This window comes from Dermacentor variabilis, chromosome 8 (genome assembly GCF_050947875.1).
Source record: "Dermacentor variabilis isolate Ectoservices chromosome 8, ASM5094787v1, whole genome shotgun sequence".
Lineage (NCBI taxonomy): Eukaryota > Metazoa > Arthropoda > Arachnida > Ixodida > Ixodidae > Dermacentor > Dermacentor variabilis.
In genome coordinates this window covers 23,890,900-23,910,837 of record NC_134575.1, presented here as the reverse complement: position 1 = coordinate 23,910,837, position 19,938 = coordinate 23,890,900, and the positions used below count along the sequence as shown (strand labels likewise).

The window sequence follows — 19,938 nt, the reverse complement described above, 5'->3', positions numbered from 1 at the left end:
TAAATTGTCCGGATCTTGAAGGCCATGCTTTTTGCTGACTACATGTGGCATAAACGATTCAAAAGCAAGAATACTGCATGTAATTTATTTCTGCCCTAAACTATAGCACACAATATGAGCATGTCAATGTTTCTTCTTGTCTAGCAACATATGTATGTAGTTCGGCCCAAAACGGCACAAAACCTGCTGTAGTGGGTATTATTGTAGGAATCACGGAGGCCACAACAGCCGCACTATTATACAGACGGCGCTGGCAGCGCCGGTATTTTCGTATTCAACGCGACAGGTAGAATACGAAGATACGGCGTGTTGTAATTGCTCCGTCTTCAACGGTTGTTGTGCGAGCTGCATCGATGTGTTTGTTTGATCGTGTGTTATTAGGTTTGCTGTAATGAAATGAGACGTAGTTCGCGAGCACGAAAGTGCCAGAAGATGGCTTGAGTCTCGCTGTAAGCACGCCGTATGCGTGGCGTGCCAGCTAAATGTGGACCAACGATTTTCATGCCGTGGAGTGCGTTCCCTTTGTCTCCGCTGGTTGTCGTGGAAAGCTTGGTGGACAGCGCAAAGAAGTAATGCGTATTATTAGCGTGCCTCAGCTCGTCCACTACCCAGCGGATCGCAGACGCATCACTGGAAACTTGGAGAGCGCCTTTCGACCTCGCCGTACTGTTGAAACGGTAAGCAATCGTGCTCGCCAACTACACGTGCGTTCATCCGTGTTGTGTGTGCTTCCCGTGTGTGTATAGAGTGCCTTGCGAACGTAGCAAGTGGAACACCCACGTCAACAGTGAACCCTGTGCTGATACTTGCTACGCGCTGGTTGTAAAAATTGTGTACGCAACTCTATTGCCACAGTGCGGAATTGATAATCCTGATAAGCGTTTGCTTCCGGAAATCGTGTTCACCTTGTGCAGCTGTGCGTGAGCTCCCGCCTGTCTGCTAAAGTTGCATAGTAACGACCCGTCTACCTCTTCATCGATTCTTTCTTCGATGACGTTTCCTCACTTATAAATGCTTCGACGTTGTGCACAATCTCTGCTTACGAGGTTTTTGGCTAACGAACAGTTCTAGGGAAAAAATGTAAGCCAATCACAGCTTGCTACTAGTACAGCTTTATTTCCAAGACAAGATGTGTTGACATAACTGACTTAGCTAAACATGACAGGGGAACGTTGCCTATACTAAGTAATGGAAAAAACATTAAGATTAGATTGTAATCTGCTGCTGCGGCGCGTCCAAAACTTTATTTGATGTAGAGGTCCCTATTGTCATGACATTCGATAATTTCAAGCATTTGCTCTCTTTCCACATTAGGGCAGACATTGTTTTCATGACCCTTTTAGGTGCTGATTGCATGTTTTCATTATATCACAGCTTTATTGTGCCACTGCTATAAGCTAACATAGACCTCATTTTGTAGTGGCGAGGCCGTGACCCACAACATAAACTACAAGATCGAGGAGCCCCCAGAAATGCAGACCCTGTGGATATATGGCTGCAGCAGCATGGCGTGTGATCTGGATGGTCATGTCAGGTGTGTATGAAATGTATGTGTTCCAAAAAGGGGGCTTGGTGTCATTCATGGTGAATTTTGTCAACACATTCCATACTGCAGCTTACTAAAGAGACTAAATATTTATGCAACCTTATTGAACTTGCTACCTATTTGTGTGCATATCCATTATGCCCACATTATTGTGTTCTGTATAAAACTATACCTAACCTTTCCTGATGTTTAGTATTTCTTTTGCGTAAGTTGCTTACCTGCAAGTTAAATATAATTTTTGCTTTGTACTTAGCGTATTTATGACTTTATTGTGGTTTTATTCTTTGAAAACTATTTCCTATACTATACCCCTTACTAACTAGCTATACTAACTATACCCCTTATTTGCATAATTTTTTTTCTGTTTGTGCTACAATCTCGTGCAGTTTTCTGTGCATGTAGGAATTCGAAGTGTAGTGGACTAAATATGTCACAGGTCTAAGCACGTAGTGTGCACACCTTTGTTTATCATTGATATCTTTACAGTTACTTCTCCGTTCCCTTAGTAACAGCCACTGCGAAATACACATTTGGTGAGCTTTAATTTCTTGAAAATTACTATGATGGTCAGTATTTACTATGCTGCATTTACTTCAGTAGTACATAGGCACAGACTGATATGGATACCTTGTGACCTACACAGGATGCCTTTTTTGTTTCTTGCATTAAAAATGGCGGCTCACCCACATGTCTTACTATATATGTGGTATGCCTCATCGATTTCACTTGTCAATTTTTACAGTGGAGGAAAACAGATAAACGATTGTAATCCAACATGAAGCCCCGTTGTGGAAATGTACGGCCAAGTTGGATGACCATACTGGTCTTTTGAATGAAATATGGTGGTCTCTTATACACATACGATACCGGCCAGTTTGCCCGATGTACACTTGACCACATGTGAAAGGGATACAGTACGCTGCCTGTGACACACACGCCAATTTTGGTGGTATCTTTCACCGAGTAAGCGTCCCTTGCCTGCTTGCCTTTCTCAATTCTCTTGCACACTGCTGTGCATATAGGCACCCCGACAAGAAAGGCTTGCTTAGATACCACTAAATTTGTCTTGTGTCTGTCAGAGGTAGTGTAGTCTATTCTTGTGATCATGTGTATATTTGGTCAAATGTACATGCAGCAGATTGGCCGGTGCCTCAACACGTGCCTAAGACAGCACCATAATTCACTCCCCGGATCAGTATGTTCGTCCCACTTGACCATGCACCGATGGGACTGGGGCTGCACGCCAGATTTAGACTGTTCATCTGTTTTGTTCAGCTGCGGCAACCAATTGACCAACAAATTCGCTGAGGAATACCACATAAAAAGACTGGGTCACAATCTGTTTACTGAATTGTCTGCAACCTTCGTAGGAACAAATTTGTTTGTTGCAACTAGTTTTAGGCACGTTATTTCTTGTTAAATTTTCTGCTTGACCTACAGAGCAGTTATGCAATCAATTTTCAAAGAGACATGATTAGTATAATTTTTGTTTTCTGTTTTTCACATGCCATGTTGCAAGAAGGACCCTTTTTAATTAAAACTGAATTAACTTTTCAATTGCAATTGGGAAGTCTTATCATTGCGTTTAGGATACATATCAGTGTACATACCTGTACTAGATTAGAAACTAATTGATTCAATAACTCAAAAAGCACGAATATACTGTGTCCATTGTATCTGACAGTGACACTGCGACTGTGTTCCAAATACCACTAATTGGCAGTTATCCATCATAATTTGCGAAAACAACTTAAAACATTATTGTTCCCCATACAATGGATACTTACATGCATCATCATGATTGCTCAAGCTCCATGTGAGAAATTTATTATTGGCATATTAAGCATAGTACATACCAACTATGGCTAACAGCGGATGGAATATTAATTTTGTCTACCGCTCAGCAATAGAAGCCAGTAGGTCATTCCCTTCTTTTCAAAAAATTTGTTTCCTATGCACAGTGTGACGTCTGTATAGGACTCTTAGCTCATGGGTGTTCCTGCTTGCTTATCTTATGAATGGGGAATGTGTTGTCATTGCAAGATGAGATTAATGTGTGACTAGGCTGTTGTCGTTTGGAGATGCTTTTTGTCATCAGCAATGATATTCTACTGCCAGGCACATTGGCCCAGTGCTGATGTCACAGTATCTTGGGAAAGTAAAGATATTGTCAAAAATGATTCTCAAAAGAACTGCCGCTGTTTGGCAGAGTGGTGGGGAGGTGGGGTGTTCTGCCACTTTTCTGTTATAATTTTTTTCTCAAATACTGAAATGAAACTTAGCATAATGCTACAACTATATAGATATTTGTGGCGTGTTTGTGCCTGCTAATACATTATGGCTGAATGTTCATTACACCTTTTGAAAATTAATTTCAATTGTATTTTCCAGGCTCCAGCGTCGCCGTTACTAGACGGACCAAATGAAGCCAAAAACTAGCCTTTCCTCGCTCCTTTCCTGGGAAGTGAAATAGCACGTGATCATGTAAGAATGAACTTGCAACATGTGAGCAGTAGCCAAAGCTCCATACAGGTCATGCTGGTGGTGGAATGATAAGACAAACCGCAATATTTATTTGTTTACTTATTCACTTAATATTTATTTATTCATATCTCGTGAATACTGTGCAGTTTTTCAGCAAGGAATCAGATAAAATAAAGAAATATCATTGCATCAAAGTAAACATGTTATTTGAAAAAGCATAATTCACGTAGCACAGTACCATGATAAAACATTTTCAGACAACTAGTCTGCTTTTGATACGAATTCATGAAAACTGCAAATTTTGAAGAAACAGAGCAGTAAGGTTAACAAATCTTACTCGTAACTAAAAAATGAGATCACATTTCTGTTGGACCTAATACCATAATTTAATCTGGCAAATTAGAGATACCATATGCTGCTCTAATATACAATCACTAATTTATGAGTAGATGTGCGAAACTCTCAAACATTGCAACAATTTCATGTAAGCTGTAAATTCATATATAAAGTTTGTTGACTTTAGACATAGCAGATGGAGTCTGCAGAACTGTGATATCTCTTTCTGGCACAGAGACGGGGATTAGTAAGCTTCGTGGTGTTATTTTTCTTAAACCTGCCAAATAGTTCTTCCTGCAACAAGTTGAATTCTTAAATGCCACAAACTTCAAATTAGTGCTGTGGTTGTCTCAAAAGTATTTCTGTATTTTGGATGTATTTGAGTAGGAAAATTTACAGAATTAACGAACTTGTGCTAGTTGTTCTTTATTTTTTTACCGTTGCAAACTCAGTCCTTTTCCTTCAAGTTTTGCTATTTTCAGCAAATTTTAATAAATATTGATGGTTTTAATGTAAAACTATGATTTAAACATTTTTAAATGTATCAAACCTCATCAAATTTGATTCCATAGTTGCCGAGGAAAACTATTTTACTGTTTATGTGCATTACATAGGAGCTCCTGAGCTAAATCTTTTTTAGTCATTGCGTGTGTCGGTCTGGTTTGTATTTCTCACCCTAATTAGAATATTGGCTCTGATCTCAAAATTGTTTACAACGAAATACAAGCTTTTAAACTTTGTACGATATATGCTGTACTGCTCTATGAAAACCACTGTTTGCCACATTTTTGCAGGGCCTGCTAGTGCTAATTTTACACATAAACATAGACTAATATGCTGTGTGGTTTCGGTATATGGTGCACTTATCTGTGAAAGCCATTATTTGCCACATTTTCGCAGCGACTGCCAGTGTTATTTTTGCACTTAAACAAACTAAAATGCTGTGCCGTTTCGTCAGGCTGACACAACATTGCAGTGCACATTCATATCAGTCTATTTTCAGGCTTTAGTATCCAACCGTTCAATGTGCACTGCTGGAACAGGCACTCCTGTTGCAGTTTTAATGGTATGGTTTCTTGTCGTAGTCAAGCCTGTTATTGCCAGGTGTCAACTGTAATCAAGTCTGCCACTGATTCTTTTACCTCATGTTTCGCGTGTTTGCACCACCAGCTTGACCTGAGAAGCATGTTGGCAGCTACAGTTTGTGTGTTGCAAGTTCTAGTCTGAAGCGTGTATGTCACATATATGAAGTCTGAAGTGCAATAAACATTTCAAGCTGAATACTTTGTGGTTGTAGCACCAATTATTTTGCCACTGCATTTACTGTAGTCCTTATTGCCTACAGTAGAACTTTGGTAAATTGCAAGTACTTTACACATATCGGCCTAGCTTTTATAGGCATTCGCTTGTAGGTACTCGAAAGCAACTGCATAGAAATATTCTATAGAATTTTGTCTTTAGCGTCTCTAAAGCAACTCGATAGAAATATTCTATAGAAATTTGCCTTTAGCATCTCTAAAGCAACTCGATAGAAATATTCTATAGAAATTTGCCTTTAGCATCTCTAAAAAAACTCGATAGAAATATTCTATAGAAATTTGTCTTTAGCATCTCTAAAGAAACTCGATAGAAATATTCTATAGAAATTTGTCTTTAGCATCTCTAAAGAAACTCGATAGAAATGTTCTATAGAAATTTGTCTTTAGCATCTTTAAAGCAACTCGATAGAAATGTTCTATAGAAATGCGTCTTTAGAGTTCCTATAAGAATGCGGTGGCCAAATAACTTTTGAAACTCTATAGGAAAATTCTATAGGCAATCAAAATAAACACAATAGAGTTCTATAGAGAACATTCAAAAGACTTTCTAAAAAAACACATTAAAAATTTTTGTAAGGGTAGACGGCCGAGATACTTGTCACTGAGAAAAATTTTGAGACCATGGTCTTGCATATTACAGCTGCAGAAGGCCTCAAGAGCGCGCTACAAATGCTGAAATGAACCGGATTAGGCGGTCGTCTGCGAATGAATAATGTGAATAAGCCGGAGAATTAACTCAATGAAACGCATATCAACTCGTGATTTTCATTCTGTTAATTTTTCTTCGGCTTTCACCTTCTACCGGCGGAGTGTAGTCAACAGGCCTCAGTTCAGGTTAGCCTTCCTGCTCTTCCTTTATACCTTCCTCACTTTTCCTCTCTCCCTTTCTCTTGGCGGGCAAAAAAAAATTGACAAATTTGCTTAATGAAAAATTTTTGTGAGAGGGTAAGGATGCGGACTATCCGTCATGTTTGGATGCAGTATGCAATGGCGTAGCGATAAATTTCGTTCGGGGGGGGGCTCAATTTGCAGTTCGGCCTCCTACTTATAGAAATTTTCGAGCGATCAAATACATTAAACATTAATGAAACTCCACTGCCATTGACAAAGAGGCTGCAAACGAATTCTTGAACGCTACGCACTGTCAAGAGAAGTACAATATGTTTTTTTTTTCATAAAAGAATACACTCGTATGTCTCAAAAATTGTGCCCGAAATAACTGATATCAATGCTTCCATGTTTTCGGTATATTCAATAAGTACACTAAATATCACATGAACTTTAGAACTATATCAGTTTGAAACCAGCAAAACAGTGCATGCTACTGATATGAAAAATGTAAGGGCCATGAAATATACAAGTTGATGACAAATATTTTACTAAAACTTTGTTAGCCTCCCTACCTTTCTCTCATATGCATCTCTCTCTCTCTCTCTGCCATTCAAGAACCTTGTTTATATTTTTGTACATATGCAACGACCAGGGAAAAATCTCAATGACGCTGTCCTTTGTTAGAATGTATTGCGCAGGAGCAGCTATCACCGGTAGTGTATTGTGAGTAGTTGCTCCCCAATAATAGGCGCAACAGAAAGCACGTGTAAAGAAAAAGGAGTTCTGCAAAACATTCAAGGGCGAATCGAATGAAAGTGAGCCAATGCGAATATATGACAAACGGGGTACTTAAAATGTAGTCTCCATGAGCATTTAGACATTTGTTCCACTGACTAACGAGTCGCGTGATTCCCGTCTCATAAAACTCATTGGCTTGCTGCTTCAAAAAGTCTGTAACTGACTCTTTCACGTCATCGTCCGACACGAATCTGATTCCCTTGAGCTGTTTCTTCAAGTACTCCAAAATTTGGAAATCGCAAGGCCACAGGTCTGGGCTAAATGGCGGATGTTGCAGCGTTTCGCACATGAACTTTGCCAGTTTTGTATTAACCACATCAGCGACGTGCGGACGGGCATTCTCGTGGAGCAAGATCACTTCGTTCCTCTGTTTTCCACGTCGTTTGTTCTTGATTGGACACGCAGATGATACGACGCTTCACAATATCGGAAACGATTGATAGTATCTCCAGGTTTAGCAAATTTGATGAATAATGGCCCCTGACGACCGAAAAATAAAGTCAACAACAACTTTCTGGCAGAAATGATGGCATTTGCTTTTCTTCGGGGTGGTGAATTGAAATGTTTCCACTGTAAGCTTTGCCGTCGTGTTTCAGACTCGTATTAGTGGCACCATGATTCGTCCCCGGTCACAATTGCAGACAAAAAGTCCTCCCCCTCATCGTGATGCCGGATTAGATGAGTCAAGGCAGCACCGCACCTCTCCGTGTTCTGGCGGTGGTTCAAAATCTTGGGCATTCATTGCGCAGACAAGAGCCGATAACAGAGATGTTCATGAATTATGGTGTGAATCGAACCGTGACTGATGTTCACACGCCCTGCCAATTCATCGATGCTTATCCTCCGTTTTTGTCTAACCAGCATTTGTAATTGTGTTGGGGGTGATTGCACGGCGGCTTTGGCCCGGTCTTGGATCGTCTTTGCAACTTTCACGTCCTTCTTTGAGCCGTTTCATCCAACGCTTCGCAGTGGTCAATGAAATGCAATGTTCAACGTACACGGCAGCCATACGGAGACTAATTTCTTTTTGGGAAACGTCATCTGTCAAAAACCTCCCGACACCACTCTTTTAAACTTTTGGAATGTCCATTACGTCACACAACCATGTTCAACCCAGTGCGTGAGAGCATTAAAGAACCTTGATCTTCACATCTGCATGTCACTTTTGTAAATAAGAGATGCCTCTGTGCCGCGTGCATGCCTCGCAGATAATGAACCGAACCATTATTGTGCAAGGTGGGTGGCTCACCTTCATTTGATTCGCCATCTTAAATTAAAAATACAAATATACAATCGAATATGCAAATCGGAAGATACAGCTTGATAAAGGGAAGAGAGGTGTCACTGGAAACAAAGTTCACTGCACATATACACGAAACCTCGCAACAAGATATTTAAATATACGTATAAGTCTCCAATTAACCAACGCATCTAAGAAAAAGTCACTATATATGATGCGCAAACAAGGCAAATAAACATGTTGCGCAACCACAGATTCTCAGATCACATCCACCCCTACCTCCACTCCCCGGATGTATTGCGCGCGACGGAAGGCGGCGCGCTTCCTCCCCGCTTTTCTCCCTTGCACACACAAGACTGAGCCACCATCGTTGGCTCACCCATGCCCCTCCCCCTTTTTACACTTTCACTCACACATGCAGCATGCGACGCACGGTCACGATGTTACGGCCCCTGGACTTTATACGGAACATGAGGGCGATGGCGACAGCAGGAATGTATGTGCCTGGAGTGTCCACATAACTGTTATCGGCAATATTATAATAAGAGTATGCAGCAATTGAAGCATCCCGTGGCCCATTACTTTCCGCAAACAAAGAAGTAATAAAATTGAACTTTCACAATGCGACAATTCGCTGCGCCACAACAATGTCTTGTTTTTCTTCTTCTGTGGGGCGGAGGGCGCCGAAGTGAAATAGCGCAAAGCATGTGGGCTACGATCAAATGCATACTTTGGGCACCTAGTGTGGCTACCGAAGGAATATCGAAGAAAACGTGAGACGCTTGGTTCACAGAACCATGCGCATACTGCTCGGTATCCTACACCAGCGAGACAAAACTTTCCGGAGAGGTTGCGCTCATGTGAACGCGTTGCAATCCCTCGAGTCCCCGTAATGAGGGCGGCGAGCGACCATGCGTTGTTTCTCTTTCTCGTGTGCTAGCCAGAAAGCGTCCAAAACACGGCCAGGTGAAAATACACCCGGCCAAACAAAAACGAACACGCATCGAAGTGCGCCGCGCGGTGGGCGGGGCAGCACGAGAAAAACGCATGCGCTCTGGTTGGTTCGGCAGCCCGCTATATAGGAAGAACAAAAAAGAAAAAAGAAGAGGGTCAATGTGTCCTCACGAATAGGAGTCCAAGTAGAAAAATAAATAAGAACGTGGTTACCTTTGCTGGCTTTAGTGTCTCGACATAGATGCTTTGGCGCAGGCGAAAAAATAATGTTGATATTCTTTTCTGACACGACGGCACAAATGAACCACCACAACGCTTCGTCTCATCGGACTTCGCTGCCTGCGTTGTCAACTCGTCTGATAGTGTGTTTATTTGGATTGACTCGCTGTATGGTCCGATGTACCACTTTAGGAAAGTCAATGCACCTTTGGCGTGAAGTGTTTATAAGAACATTAAACCCACATAGTTCCGGCATTGAAAATCTAAAGCGCGACTTTGGAAATATCAATGTACTTTTCGCATCAAAAGTTTATGAGAACTTTATACCCATAAAGTTTCAGAACTGAAATCCAAGCGCTCCCTAAATTCCCCGGCCTCCGGAGATGGCGCCACGAGCCCGCTCGTCACCGAAACGCCTTTGAAACATTGTGCTCGGATGATGCTCCTTGCTTTACGATATGTGACTCCCGGTACATGGGCGTTGCCGCGAAATTCAGCCTGATTTCGCAATATTAGCGTTAAATGTCTTTTCGAGCATGAAAAGGACATTCTAGACAAAATCGAGCATGATTTCCGGCGCCGGAAGTTGTTTTGGTCGGCGGCGCATGGCAGCACAAAAAAATTTCGGGGGAGGGGGGGGGGCTGAAGCCCCATAAGACCACCAGCCCCCCCCCCCCCCCCCCTGGCGGTATGGTAAAATTTTGAATAATCAGTAAAGTGCGCACATTTTACAAGCCTCTCAAGAGATAAGCCTAGAGAGACTTCAGCGAGGACACTAAAATTGCTAGGGCCTGAGTGTCCAACTGCGTTGCACTGCAGTGCAATGCACACAGCGCTGTGTCGTCGTTTTATTCTTTCTATTGTCGCTGTCTTGTGTGCGCCGTTACAACCCATACCATGAATCCGAACCAACTGGCCCAACTTGCCGTTCTGATGCGTTGCAATGGCCTCGACATGGGCACGTTTGTACGATTTATCTTCACCTCATCCGAAAAAGCTTTTGTTTCTTTTTACTTGTGAGCTCGGTATCACGATAAAATATTTGATCAGCCGAGCGTGACACCTAACAATTCTACAAAACACCGTAATTTAGTTGTCAGGAATGTTATCGTCGAGCCCGTTTTGGAGTACGCTTGCGAACCAAAAAGCTTCGTTTTGTTTCCCAAGCGTCCTGATGGCTTGAATACTAATGAGATGTTGGCGCTAAGGGTAAAATAACGATCCTGTTGTTTGATAACTGCCCACAGGGGGGAACGTAGACCCTGCACGTTATTGGGCAGCTCCATTAGTTCGAGAAGGCAAGGTGCAGGGTATACTTGTAGGCCCTTTGAAGAGAAACATTTCACAGCTAATTGCTCCATTTCTAAAGCCAACGAAATTTGATCCAGGATCTGGTATCCACAACGGTGGCTGTATACGGCCTTTCGTACGTAGGAGTAAACATTGATACCGGTGCAACCATGTGCTTCGATGTTTATTACGCTTCTATACGCAGACTCTGACGTCAGAGATGTTTTCTTGCTGTGTGTTCAGCATTTGATTCATTTTTCTCGTTTTATGGTGATAATACGATGCGAGGCGTGGTGGCGTTGAGGTATGGCGACTTCATCTTTCTGTATGGTGCGTGTTTTCTTTTTCTTTGTCTCGTCGTGTGGTGAATTGAACCCGTATTCTGGTGCTCTGGCTGCGTCCCTACTCGTAAACCGCTCGCACGCTCTGTTGCCTGATGGATTTTACAGCGAAACTTTCTTTGCCACCTGCCATTCGCTCTGGCGTTGCTGGCTGCCACAGCCTTGCCGAGTAGACAACTGAAGTCACTACGTGTGTGATACTGGGTATATGCCATCGTGTATACGCCCACCATTGCCGAAGCCTTGAGTGCTTCGGCACTCAAGGCCTTAAGGGCTTTGTTGAAGTTTTTAAGGACGTGCGAATTGTGCGACCGCCTCTGAACGTTGTAGCGCGTAGTTTCGCGTTACTGTGTGAATTTTCTTTTTTTTCCCATTTTTTCCCTCTTCTTCTTTCTCCTTTTATTCCGTTTTTCCCTTTCCCCAGCACAGGGTAGCCAGCCGGTACTTCCACTGGCTAACCTCCCTGTCTTTCCTCTCCTTTTTCTCCTTCTCCTTCCACCATTGCCAATGCTTTGGAATGGGTACATGCCACTGCGTCGGCGCCCGATTATATATATATATGAGAAAAAATGAAGGGACCCAAATCGGATTGCATTAATCAAAGTTTCATTGCATTCGCTCAACATTTGTTTTAATGTTGCACGAACATCGACAGAACCGTCGCTTTACACCGATTGCGGCATAACTGGCGAATACACTGATTATTTGTTTTTTTACGCAGCTATGGCTTTACTCTGCGAAAGGTGGTTTTAGTTTCATCCCATGAAGGACCAGTGTAATCGGTGCCTCTACGAGGCCTCATCTTCTGACTTACGATTAGTAATGAACAAATATATCAAGGTGACTTCAAGATAACTTCACTTCGTCATCACCCTCCACTGTATGTTCGGATGTTACACTCTGAAAACACACTTTACATGCTCTTTCAAGACCATAAGCCGATAGCCTAAGCATCCGTAAGTAGTTTCTAAATACCTTTTTCCAAACGAATTAGGCAGACAGTTTAGAAGTAGAAGAAAATGGCCGTACAAATCTTGATAATTGGCAACTCCCGAATCCGCTGCGTGTACTGTTAACGCTTGTTAATGCAGCTTTGGAGAGGACGCCTCTCCAAAGCTGAATTCACACAATAAAAATGTTTATTCTCTCTCTCTCTCTCTGTTAACGCTGTCCAAATAAACAAAGATGGCTACGACATCCACCTTCACTGCGGCTCTTTGGCTTGAAAAACATATTTGACCAGCAACGTGGCTGTCTGAGCCCGTTCGTATTCCATTTTTTCGAACTGGTTCAAGAACACAGAAAGCATGGACGAACACACTTATACGTGAGTGCGTATGCGTGACTTGATCCGTCCGTGTTTTCTGTGAGCTTCAACCAGTTCGAAAAAAGTAATTGACCAAGATACTGCTAGAAAACCGGAGCTATTACCAGGATAACAAAAAGCTTCACGGTACACTCTAAAAAAAGTTTGCACCCTTTGGAGTGTATCACTGGCACACAACGATAATCGTCATCTGCCTCGATGCGTTTCCTTTCCTGAAAACGCCGCGCCCGCTACGTTCCTGTCGGGAATGCTATGTCGTGCTGATAACGTGCATGCCGTTCGTTACATGAAAGTACCGGGCCCGCAGCGTTAAAGAAAGGAAACGCATGAAGGCAGATGACGATTACCGTTCTGTGGCAGATATACACCCCAAAGGGTGCATACTTTTATTAGAGTGTAACTAACATGTAAGTACATGGCGGGTAAGTTTGGCTGCACAAATGGGATGCCGTGGCCCGAGCTTTCGATGAAGTGGGTGCCTTTTGCTGCGATTTGGTCAGCTGACATGGTCCCATGTTTCCGAGCGGAAGACAAGGAAACGACGGAAAGTGGTGGCGGTGCTTCTGAAAGCCATTATTGGTCGTGCTTCAACGATGGTGCGACAAAGGTTGGCAAAACTGATTATCTCTATAAGGTGCACAGGAAACATTCTTCGAAATGATGACGTGGGAGTACAGCGTTAGGTAAACTGCCACACAGTACATGTTACAGAACTACACACTAATTGGCCTCTTCATCTTGGTATGCAAATCACGGTATGAGCTAACTTTAACATATTGATAACGTCAGCTGTCCAATGAAAACACAACGACCAGCAGACTAAATGCCACTTGGAACTTAGTTTTATGTTGGTATGCGGATCGTGGTTCAAAACTCCCGGCAACGAGTACGGACATCTTCGAAATCGAGCGGTGGGTCCTGTAATTTGCTAGCAAGTCTCACATTAGCTTCAGCAACATCAGCGAATTGCGACGAGTTATAACCAAGTCAATCTCTCACGCTAAGCGGAACTTATCATAATTAGAGCAAAAGCCACTGAACTCGTCGATGTTAAGCATCGCTACGCAAGGAAACGATGTCGTCCATCCTATTAAGATAGCGCAACTCCGAGATCTCCATGAACACCTTCCGTGTTTGTCCACTGTCAGGGACCAATTGATAATGGTACGTCAGCTAGATTGTGTTCTTTCTGGAAAGCTACGGCGCTGAATCGAAGTCAATGGCAACAGCACCGCGGAATATCTCCGAGACGAATAGCAGCGAACAGTGACAAGCTGCAAAGCTTCGCGAAGGTGACTCAACAATTTTTCGCAGTTGTATCGCGTCGTTTAGGGTTGTTAAATAGGAATAGTCCACTGCCCGTTCATCGCTTTCACAACGCTAGAGGACATACCACGTGTCTCCTTTTTCGTTCTACCGAACTTAAAACAGTAATCACGTAGAGGATATTCAAGAGCAGTTCCGCGTTTTCGGGTGAATAACCTGAAGGGATAGGCGTTACTTGCACGACAAATCGCAATGTACAGGTGGCTAATTGAAATGGGTTCACTTATGAAAATGTTAATTATACAACTTGGGGCACAAGTTGCAGCTTCAAAACTGGTGCCCAGCAGCAGGGAGGTCATGTCTGCTCATTTGAATCCTAAGTCTTGCACCACCTTGGAGATACCGGCCCAAAATTTTGCTAAAATGAGCATGAAAGCAAACGAGCTACACTTAGGATTATTCTCAAATGCTTGACGCAGACTTTTGGAAATCTTAGTTGGAAAGCAAATGCAGTTCTTAGGAGCCTCTCGAGACTGGTGCTAGTCTTACGATTTCTGTTAGATAAACTTTACTTCACCACTGATCGGCTTCAAGTTGGGAAATGCAGCATGTGCCCTAAAACAAATCGAATGCTAATTAGTAAATGTTCTTAATCAACTATCAGGACATACGAATTTCATGCGCAGGTAAGTTACACCTCTTGCATAATTACACATGAAAACGCGAAACAGCTCTAGTCACAGGCAATTTTTATGTCATTTGCTCGAACTAAAATAAAAGCGACTCATATGGGATTTACATCACAGAAAGACGAGGCCTTTTGGTGTGCATTAGTGCACCATGTGGTATCTTGTTTGGACGGCACTACCTTCGGGACTTGGCTCCATTTTTGACTGCACTATCAACCGGGATCGGCCTACCTTGGCCATATGTGTTTTATTTCGGCTTTTTCGCGCTGAATTGGGCAATATAACTGCTCAATACATAGCTATACGCTAAGAGGGGGCATATTTATTGGTTCCAAGCTTCTGTTTGACGCCTTTTTGGTTCTCCTACGAGCCTTAGAATGCGGCGAATCACCTTGTTCGTTGAGTAAAGCCACATTTGCGTTTCTACTTCTACGCATGCACAGTTTTAACCAGCGCATTTGTGTGTCTGTTTCGAATTCTTAAAGCTAATTACGCATTATTACTGCTTCGCGCATAGCTCTCTCTCTCGGTGCATTGTTTTTGTTCCAAACTTCATTTTTACACCTTTTTCGTTCTCCCAGGTGTAACTTAAGACGTCAAATCGGCGAATTTGTGAGACAAAAGTGGCCTGAAATTCGGATCACACGAACCCCAAAATCGATCTGTAGACTCCTAAGAAGACCTTGTCGTCAAAAAAAAAAAAAGACTAAAACAAAAAAGTCGGGTCGTATATCGACAAACAAGCCGTACTGCAACACCCTCGAGTCGAAGCTTGCGCACAAGGCAGGCGAAATTGCTCGCCGATTAATCGAAATGAAAGAAAGCACGAACGAACGTCAGGGCTGGTACGGTTCCATAGCAGCCCGATGCTCCTTGCCCGATTAAGCAGATTACGCGCGCCAGCCGGCTGTCGCGAAACAAAAGCCAAGCAAAAAGGTCGCCCGACAAGCCGCTCAGCAAAGCACCCTTTCGTTATCGGATTCGCCCGGTCTCACGTAAAGACGAGACGCGTTCCGCCGTTGTGTTGGCTCTGATTGCGCGACCCCAGGCGCTTCGAGGTCATGTGTTGGTCTCTCGATACCATCGGCGTAACAACGAGGGGAACTTCGGGCGGCTCGCCGAGGAAAGACAACAACAGATTGCACCAAAGCAAGCAAACAATAAGAGAAAGAAAGAAAGAAAGAAGGAAAGAAAGCGTCGCTACGGCGGAATCTGGATCAGCCGAACGCGCAGGCGCCACCGTCGCCGCGAATGCGGTTCGACGACGTTCGTGGAGGTATTCAGTCCTGCAGTGACTCGCGCTTACCTCTGGATCCGTAGAGACGCGGAATATCTCGATGCGCAGTGACCGATGCTTTTTTTTTCCCTCACGTTTCCCGGCTTTTCTCGAACCTTTACTTTCCGTGCTAGCAGCGGATGGGCAGCTAGGGGTGGGACAAGCAGGAACTTGGAGGTCATTTCACCCAAAGAACAGGATCACTGGTGACGGCTCCTATCGTAAAGCGCCTGGGTGTAGATATGCTGTTGTGCTGGGAATGGCTAAACCACGTGGAACGCGAGGAGGTGCGTGATATCAGCGGCCACGCCAGTAACTCTCAATCTCGTGAACTCATTTCTGAAATCAGTAAAAGGCGCATTGAGGCAAGCTCGACGTGTGTTCCTGCTCAGTGCAAGATAATAAAAAAAAATGATGTACAGTACATATGGCGAAATAACCTCAAAGTGCTTTCATAAGAACGCGCGTTCGCTTCCACATCAGCACGTACACGTCCGATCTCTAAGGTATAATGGCGGGCCTAGGCAGATCAGAGTGGTTGCATCATTCACCACGCAGGGCGAAGCGGTGACAACACACGCAGAAGCACTGGTATTCTGCATCGATTTCTTTGCCCGTTGTTGCGAAGTTGAGGCTGATGACTCTGAATGCAGGTATATTTACGGACGACGTTCTGTGGCAACAAAGGAAGAGATGGGGAGTCAGGCGCACACGAGTAAGAGCGCTCCTGAAGAAAAGGTCCTACGTTCTCATGTGCTTTAGTTAAAGCTGGGGAAGATAAACGTCTTATTATGAACACAAAATCAGACAAAATCCACCGCCGAGTGTTAAACCTTACTGATTTTTTTGCATTTCTCTTGCGAGTTTAGGCTACTGCGAAACCGTCGCAGGTGGAAGCTGTAGGCTGAGTCGGTGCTTGCTCGAATAAACCAAAGGCGCTGTCAAGCACTGCGGGACTACTTGGCGCAGTAAGCAATGTGCTCCAGCTCTTCCCTCTACCTTTCTATTGATTGTCACACAAAGTTATCCGCAAGTGTAGTCTGGCATTTCTGGCCAGCATGACAACTACGATGACGATGATGATACGAATGACAGTCTACTGAACCGTTTTGAATTTTCATCGTTTCAATTTATACGACAAAATTATAGATTTTGAAATTCATTACCTGAACACATAAGCAAAGTCTGCCCGACTCTTGGCCAATCCCTATGAGTGGGGAAGCGCCAAACTCATCAAGGGCATCATAATCATCATCACCGAACCTCCCAGTGGTACATGCCTCCAAGCTCATTCTTTTAACCTTTCCGGTGTATCTAAAGTTTCAAAGATATTGGGAAGCGCAAAAGCTACCCCATCTTTCCTACGTAACTACTAGACCAGGTTAAAGTTGGTCGTTAATAAGGCAAGGTGGACAGCGCGGGTCCGACAGTGAATGTCTGCTTGCAGCAGCGTCCACAACGTCTTTACCGACTCATTAGTCAACGATGCGTTCGCGCGCCATTAAATACTTTCCGAAATTCCGTTCGGGACGAAATTAACTGGAACGTGAAATGAGTGTTTCGCAGATGTCAGACAGAGGTATCTCGAAACGAGTTTTAATATCCGTATTTGCCCTGAGCAAGCATTCATTATTAGGCGCCTTCACTTCTGCAAGCTAGTATGCACAGTAAAGTGAATTATTAAATGTTCAGATGAATGTTTTCAGACATTACCTGAACATTACGATCAATTATGCAGAGAGGCCCGCCTCGGTCACAGTTGGTAAATTGTTTTCATCGCAGATATAAAAATATGCTGCCCAGTTTCGTTCTCCCATGACTTCTGTTCCATGTGAAAGCGTGTACGAAAACGTCGACAGGGCTTCAAAGCGAAAACGCAGGAAGAGAACTCCCACATAGCCTATTTGTGTTGCGTCAGGTTGTGCGACACTTACAGGAAACGCTACTGGCGACAGCTTACCCCGGAAAAGTCAAAATGGGGCTCATCAAAAAAAAAAAAAAAAACTGAACGAAAAGAAAAGAAAGGGGAAAAAGGATACGTTAATCGGCGGTCTCGCGCAGATGCATATATACTTATACACAAAGTTCAAAATGTGTTCTTGAAGGCTGGCTGCTCGGAATAAGCAAAGAAGATGGCTCGATGAGGCTTGGGATCATCCAACCTTGCCAAAGACTTAACTCCCAGTTCCTGGCGGAGAGTACGAACGATAAATTTGCTATATCCTGGAAGCGAGCGCATATATAAGAACGCATACATAAATCCGTTTCATTCAAGGTCTGATCGAAAACAGAAGTATCGGAATAATCCTAAGGTGTCTTTTTCTCGCGCCAGCCGTGTTCCCAACCGCCTATAGCAGACGGGTGCAGTTAGTCGCTTGCCGGAGCGAATCACCAGGTAAATGTAACGTAGTTTCGTAGCCGAGGCGAAGCCTGCACATCCTGGAAGATTCTAAACTGCATAATGCACTGCAGATGGCCTCGCGAACGTCGGAGTTGCGTTCTGGCTAGTAATAAAGAGAATTTTGGCCAGGAGACTGTGGTAAAACGCGGCGTACAATCCTTCTCGAGGAATAAAAGAAAACCAGTGGCCCTCTAACATCAAGATGCGGCGAATTGCCCTACTACTAGACGCCCTTCAACGTGCGCGCCAAGTATTCCCATATTTAGCAGTTCCATACCTAGGGTCCATAGCTTAGTAGTTCCATACCTAGAGCCACCACTCAAAACACATGCTTCGATTATATCTAAACAAACATTCATACAGCCCGGCGCACAGGACTTGCATTTGCGCTCCGTGACTTTTACCTGTTCAATGCAAACATTGCTCCCTGTGAGATAACGAGAATTTGTTTTATATAAAAAACCGATTATTGACCGGACACATGGAACCTACTGTCCATAGCCTGGGAAGAAAAAAGAATTCAGGATTGCCAGTCAGTTTCCAAGTCTGTACAGGAGTACGTTTATCTCGCTCAATTCTTCACATGCGATTTTGACCATGAGAAGGAAGTTCACAGAATAGTAAACATGTGTTGGAGTGCATACGGCAGACATTATCAAATCCTTATGGGGAGCTTATCACTGCCGTTGAAAAAAAAAGTTGAATCTTTGCATTCTACCGGTGCTAACATATGGGGCAGAAACTTGGAGGCTGACAAAGAAGCTCAAGAACAACTTAAGAACCATGGAAAGAGCGATGGAACGAAGAATGTTAGGCGTAACGTTAAGAGACAGGACGCCAGCAGTGCGGAGCATATAGCAGACGGGCATCGCCGATATTCTAGTTGAAAGTAGAAGAACAGAAATGTAGCTGGGCAGGCCATGTTGCGCGTACGGTAGATAACTGGTGGACCACATAGAGTTACAGAATGGGTGCCAAGGCAACGCAAGCACAGTTGAGGACGGCAGAAAATTGGGTGCAGTGATGAAATGAGGAAATTTGCAAGTGTACGTAGGAATAAGCTAGCGCAATACAGGGGTAATTGGAGATCGCTGAGAGAAGCCTCCGTCCTGGAATGAACGCAGAAATAGGCCACCGCCGCCGATGATGTTGATGGTGATGATGGTGGTGATGACGTGGCACTTGATATGTGCACGAATAAACTACTTGGGAATAGAGAAATTGGGGCCATTGTGTAAGTACAAAAGAGTATGTGCCGCGCGGTATGTGCAAGAATAGTTAACGTCGGGCGTCGGATGTATGCAACTGGGAATGTGCCATATAAGGCATGTGCCCGAAGGACAACTTGTGCCATTGGGTACGTGCAACTATGCACGTGACACGAGCTATCAAACCATTCTGGGCCAATTCTCAAGAATGGGTAGGTGCCACTGGGTGGCACCTACCCATTCCACTTACCCACCTACCACCTACCCACATATTCCACCTATTCCACCTATTCCACCTACCCACCATACCACCTACCCAGTAGGTGACACCCGGAGAGACAAGTAGTACAAGAGGCAAGAAGTGAAGACGTCAGCAGGTAAAAAGAAGCGACCTAAAAGGGAAGCGGAAAAGC

The 19,938-nt window shown here is 43.7% G+C and overlaps 1 long non-coding RNA gene across 2 annotated transcripts; it reads left to right on the top strand.

Moving 5' to 3' along the window:
- Positions 1–268: 268 nt before the first annotated feature.
- LOC142589822 (uncharacterized) lies at positions 269–5,649 on the top strand. 2 transcript variants are annotated; one of them, XR_012829977.1, is made up of 3 exons: positions 269–677; positions 1,421–1,547; positions 3,938–5,649. It is a non-coding gene; the product is annotated as an uncharacterized LOC142589822 (long non-coding RNA). The 2 variants fall into 2 exon arrangements; XR_012829976.1 differs by having other exon boundaries at positions 278–677; positions 1,421–1,534.
- Positions 5,650–19,938: the final 14,289 nt, after the last annotated feature.